This window comes from Pygoscelis adeliae, unplaced genomic scaffold (assembly GCF_000699105.1).
Source record: "Pygoscelis adeliae isolate BGI_AS28 unplaced genomic scaffold, ASM69910v1 Scaffold106, whole genome shotgun sequence".
Taxonomy (NCBI): Eukaryota; Metazoa; Chordata; class Aves; order Sphenisciformes; family Spheniscidae; genus Pygoscelis; species Pygoscelis adeliae.
The window spans coordinates 1,156,839-1,163,015 of NW_008824939.1; the positions used below are offsets into that span (position 1 = coordinate 1,156,839).

Consider the following 6,177-nt stretch of genomic DNA (forward strand, 5'->3'; position numbering starts at 1 on the left):
GGCCCTCCGCGCCTGCTCGGGGGCGGATGGCGGGGAGCCTTCCGGCCGCCCCTCTCTGCCGCGCACGCGAGCGGGCCGGGCTGTGGTGGAGAGTAACGGAGGAAAGGGTTTCCTCCCGGGGCTAGCTGCGGAACCGGACTGCTCACCCGGCGGAGCCGGAGCAGTCGAGGCGGATGAGGGGAGGGGGGTGGCTGCGCAGCGCCTGCAGCCGAGCGACCCGGGCCGTCCGTGGGCCCTGGGCCGGTGGGTGGAGCAGGTGCCGTGTGCTGAATAAACCTCAGCTGCAAATCCTTACGCAGAAGGAGTTGGGGACCCCTGGGGGACCGGGGTCACTGCTTACGTACCGCTCGGATCTTTTGAGGTGGTTATTGCCCTTTTGCAAAAAAAAGCTGTATCGTATTTGGTGTTTCTTGTGCCCAGTGGGGGGGCTGCAATGGTCATGGGCACTACGCTACCTTTTGTAAAAATAGCATTCTAGGGTGGACTAACAGTACAGCTGGAAACACTACTAGTAGTTGTTAGAAAATGGGAAAGCGCTTACAACAACTACAGCACAAAGATAACAGTGTAAGAATTGGATGCTCTTTGCATTACATGTCTTTGAGCAAAAGGAAAGCTGCTCAAGTACTTCTGGTTGCTGCGTAAGAAGTAAAAATATTTTTCTAAATTGTTTAGCTACTCAGTGTAAATACAGTCACTAGAGAGGCTTGTTGCTTAGTTCTCGTGACACTGGTGTTCAGCAGCTTCTGTATTGCTTAAGCAAACTGGACCTTTGTGTGCTCCTTTGTCATTGTCAGTTAAAATTAAATCTTTAAATATTGATACTGTGTATTTGGGGATCCTAAAATGTCTTATGTGCCTTTGAAATTGCCTTTCAGTGCTACAGCTGAAAATTATTCTTGTTACAAAACTGGCACAGATGATAATAGTGGCAGTGATGGCTTGTTGGGCTTTGCTTCTTTCAGGACTATAGATCTGAGACTGCTTCTGCAATATGACAAAGATACTTTTTTATACGTGATCTGCAGGAGCTGTTTGCAGCTGTGCTAAGGAGTAACACTGGCAACTTGGGACAAAAAAGATGCCTGTTTCTGTTTTCCCGAAGACTAGCTGATCTAACTAGTTCAGTGCAGTGTTTATTTTCACAAGGCCGTGGGTTTTGTGTTCTGTCACTTTCTTGTTGGTTGCTGTAACTCCGACTTTCCTCTTGGGTGATTGTGTAGCGTGACAAGCCTTGCGTTATTGTATCTGGAAAACTTCAACTCTGTGATTGTATTTTGTTTTTCTTAGTCACTTAAATGCTTGGATAAAACATCCCATGTTTAAATATAGGTAAATTAAGCTTTACTTTGCTGTTATAAGTAAGGGCAACATATCAGCACAATAAAATCTATAAGCTGCTCATAAAATTGTAGTTCTCAGGTACTCAAAGCCACTTCAAATTGTACGTGGCCCAGCCTGAAGAAGGGAATCCCTGCCACCTGTTGTGGTACCCACATAAAAAGAAAGTACTTTGAAATCCTGGCATAGATGAGTGACTGAATAAACAGTTTAACACTGAAAAGGAAAGACTGATCCAATAGCAAATGCAGGGAAAATAAGATGATTAGAACTTAATGTTCAGAACTGCATTTTAAAAATTTTATTAGAGTAGCTAAAATAATGACTACAGTGTCCTGCAGAAATATCGCTAATGCCCACAAGATATCTGTTTAAAAACAAAACCACCTCCACCCACAAACCTCCAAAGGAAAACAAAACCTAGCAGTATAATATAACTTTTTTTTTTTTTTTTTTTTTCCTTAGAAAGCTTCCTTGGTAATGCAGTCAAAGGTGTGTGGAAGTGTATCTGGAGTTGTACTCTTCTGTTTTGTCACCAAGTGTTCTCAAAACTCCTTTAAATGGAGGTCATTTAACAATAAATCCAGTTGTAGGACTGAGTCTGAAACGGATTTATTTTTTGAAATAAACAGTGCAACAGGTATTTCTTAATCATGCATAAGGTACATTTTTTTTTGTAAAGTTGAAGCATTTCAGGCTATCAAGGTGAAGATACTGAACTTTTTTTTTTTTTTTTTTTCTTTCTCCTAAAGTATCACAGTTACAGATGCCTGGAATGCCAGTGACAATGGGACAGCTAGTGCCAGGAGTGGTACCAAATATGCCTCACGGTGCACGCTCTGGATGTTCTGCATATGCTGGCACTTACTCTGCTGCTGCTGACCCCATGTTGACTTACTTCAGTGCTATTGCTGGACAGGTAAGATAATATAAACAATATAACTATATAATCAGCTGTGAAAACAACCCTAGTATTGTTTCATGCTTTTTTTCTTCAGTAGAAATACCTTAGCATGATGTTCCCGGTGATAATCATTCTTCTTCAGGTAAAATGTACAGTTTTCAACGATAATTATAATTATAGGTGACAGTAGAGTTTACAGTACTACAGACTTGATAGACATGTTGCTGTTTAATAAGATAAAATTAATCAAAATATGTTGGCAGTTCATGTTCAGATTCTCACTGCCATCTCAAAATAATGTTTCTTCTTCAGGTTCGCTGTACCTTATTATACGTGTTAGTGCTATAATTCTGTATGCAGATAACAGAACCTTAAAAGCCAGTTGTGAAACTTTTGAGACTAGGATTTTGATTGACTTTGTTCTGTACTGCATATGGAGCTTGACTGGAAAAGTATAAGGCAGACATATAACTTCCCAGGTTAGCATCCCAAGGAACTGGAGTTTCCAGAATGGTTGATGCGTGTTTTGCAAGGTATTTCTTCTGGCATGAGGTCCCAAATCTGACATTTATGTTCTTTAAGGTCATACAATTTTTAAAGTAAAGAGGGCAGGCTCATACATGTTGTGCGACTAAACCTATTTTTTGTAGATATGTATGGGATGTGCTGGCTTTGAAAAGTTACATGGTGTTTTGTGAAAAGGAAGTATTAAATACTGTAGATATTTCTATAATGTTGTTAATAGATAGTGATAGGAGTTGTTGTATTCCAGGAGTCTGCGTTAACATTCATTTGACTTACAGATGGTAATATGAGCACTGCAATGTCACATGTTAAAAGGAGTAATAGTCAGGGAATTCAGGAGTTCAGTACGGGGAAAAAGAGCAATGGAAGGTGGCAAGGATTCACAGAGGTCATGTGCGCAGCCCCACAGGTTACGAGATGGTTCTGGCTTCTGAGGTGTCAACACGCACCTTCTCAAGAACATAGATCTGCAGAAGCAATGTATTGGAAGATCTCCAGTGACAGGTGAGTGACCTTCATTTTTATATTAGAGGGGCTTCTTTTTTTCTCTTTATATTTTAAATCACGTAGGCTCTGAACCTCAGTGCTTCTGTTTCTGCTTAACATCCCTGCAGTAGGTGAATAACAAGAGGAGATTTGAGGGGTAAAAGGAAAAGCATCTATTAATTATTTCAAAGTGGAAATGCTAATAATTTGGATACTAAGTATTGAAAACAAAGGTGTCGTCATTTTAATCAACTTGCTGATTATCTTCACATGTAAATCTTACATTTGAAAATGCTATAACTTTGATAGTGTTTTTGAATATGTTTAGTGGATGTTTAATTACCTGTTTACCTGCTCACTGCCGTTGATATGCTTTAAGCAGTGAGTTCTGCTTACTGCTTCCAGTTTAGATCAGGCGCTTTTCTCTTATAGTGACTATTTAATAATGTAAGAACATTTTAACATGTAATGCTACAGGTAATCTAATGCATTAAAAATCACTGATATTTTTTGCAAGTTAAATGTGAATTGTCAACTGTGACAAATGTGTGCGTTTGTTCTATAGGATGGCGAAGTAGATGCTGAAAAACTGCAGAGACCTAATGCAGTCTGGAGTCAGGAACCTATTATTGTAAGATACTGAGTGTTTTGCTATGGCAGCCAGGCACGTATAGCTCAATGTTAAAGAGTGGTTACCACCACTGCCTTGCCTTCTGAGGTGCAAAGTTGAGAAGACTGGGCTTTTATGCCTAATCTAATTCTGTCACTCTTCAGAATTAAATGATGATGGTAAGGAGGCGACTCCAAGACTGTAAGTTAATGTATCAATTGGTTCTGTAGTAGAGTGACTCAAAAAAAAAAAAAAAAAAAAAAAAAAGGGTGTGTGTGTGTTTAGTATCAGGCTACTTGAATGTTTTTTGTTTCTTTTTAAAATTGGATTAAAAAAAATGAATTCATGGTTACTGTCTTGGCTGAAACTAATTATTAAAAATAATACCAATTACAAACTTCTGATTCTTTTGCTTTTTAATTACCCCTTCAGCATTCAGATTAGAAACTTGCAGAATTATGATATCCATGTAGGATATATCCTTGCACATACTAGGACTTCAGTGGAATCTTGGTATCACTTTGAACCTCTGGTGATTATGAGAAACTTGAATTTTAAATTCTCTTAAACGGATAACTTTTAATACTAGTTTTGTTTGAGCATTTATAATGGGTTGTAGGTACTGATTATGGAGGCCTGTTATTTGTATAACTGCTTTTTTTGATTTGCATGTCTTGCACTTTGTAATTTTACAGAGTTGCTTCATTCATGTTAAGCTGACCACCAGCAGTATCAGCATTAGGAATCGGAGCTTCCATTAAACTTTCACAGTTTCTCAAAAGGAAAATTAAGATAAAGGTATGGTCATCATTCCTGATGGTGTGTGCAACTGTAATGAAATCATCAAAAGATCTGTAAAAAACATTTATCTTAGTATTAACATATAATTCAATTTGCATCTTAATATTGAAAGCATAATTCTTTAGTTGATATTCACTGCTCTTCTACTGCAGGTTATTACTGTGAATAGTCCTGCTTGTTAGTGGAGTAACTACTTTATTGCTATGGGACGTTATTGCTGGATCACCACAGTAGACTGTGGAAGTTACCAGTAGAATGTAGGTAGCAAGATGTGAACTGTTCAGCTGGCTAAATAATTTTTGGGCATGCTCTAACTAATACTATGAAGTGAGATTGAGGAATTGGTTTTGTTGCTAAAAACCCAAAAGCAGAAACAGCCTCGACTATCTCTTCATACAATTTTGTGAATGCTTTTCATCTAGTAGATAAGTTATTTCTAATATTTGAATTTGTGGGTCCCTCCATCTGTCAGGATCGAAGTAGGCCATTCCTTTTGCATCTTGCTGATGGTTAGTGTAATTGTACTTGTCACACTTCCAAAATCTCCAGACACTGACTTGCTTACTACTTCCTCTTCTAGTCCTTGCAGTGCACCATGGCATTCTGAGTGCTGAACTGCTGGAGGAAAAGAGGATCAACCTGTCAAAGTTCATGTTTGGAAGAGCTGCTGTGAATGGAAGCTATTGTAGAGCTTTTAACCTTCCTGCTTAATGGGACAACGTGCTTTGAGTGAATACTTCGATTTTTAAGTGCACGATTCGCAGCAATAAATATCTTTTGCATTTTACTATATTTAGAAGCATGGCTTTTTTTATCTGTACATGTATAATTCCAGGCAAGTAAATTTCTGTGTTAAGCTCAAGAGCTTAATGAAAAGGAAAAGCTTATGGTCATATGTAATAGGCTGTGTCTTATAGATGGGTAGCTTGCTTACACAAATAAAACATCAGATACCCTAAATGCCATATGCGTTTTTTTGATTAGTAGTGTCATACAGTCTCGGATGGCATACTCTGAAAAATTCTGCTGGTTTGGAGAAACTAGATCAGTGGACTCCATTAAAAAGCCAAAATGTTCTAGGTAAAACTTTCTTACTGCTCCAGCTTGTTGCAAGACAGTGTTTTTTTTGTGAGGCAAGCTCAGATAATACTATTTGAATACAGCTGGAATGGCCTTCAACTGATAGTATTTTTATAATTCCACCTAAGGCTTTTCCCCAAGGAGATCTGTGGGTGTGGTGTTCTGGTTTGTTTGGGTTTGTTTGGGGTTTTTTGGGGTTTTTTTGTTTGTTTGGTTTGTTTTTTCTTTTTAAGAGCTCAGCTTGTCTCAAAAGCTTTCAATGGCTATGCATCTGGATCAGTAAAATCACTTGCTGAATAGGTCTTGCATGCTAAACCCATTCCATGATTCACTCTAAATTCTGTAAAAGAAAATAATTCAAGCAATGGAAGTGTCTGGCTTGAAGACAGATACTTAGACAGCACTTTTCATCAAAATATCATGTGAAAAT

At 38.6% G+C, this 6,177-nt stretch overlaps 1 long non-coding RNA gene across 1 annotated transcript; it reads left to right on the top strand.

The window, feature by feature from the left end:
* Positions 1-2,090: 2,090 nt before the first annotated feature.
* On the top strand, positions 2,091-5,618 carry LOC103918139. The gene is made up of 5 exons (XR_663669.1): positions 2,091-2,201; positions 3,172-3,274; positions 3,822-3,887; positions 4,562-4,664; positions 5,248-5,618. It is a non-coding gene; the product is annotated as an uncharacterized LOC103918139 (long non-coding RNA).
* The last annotated feature ends 559 nt before the right edge of the window (positions 5,619-6,177 follow it).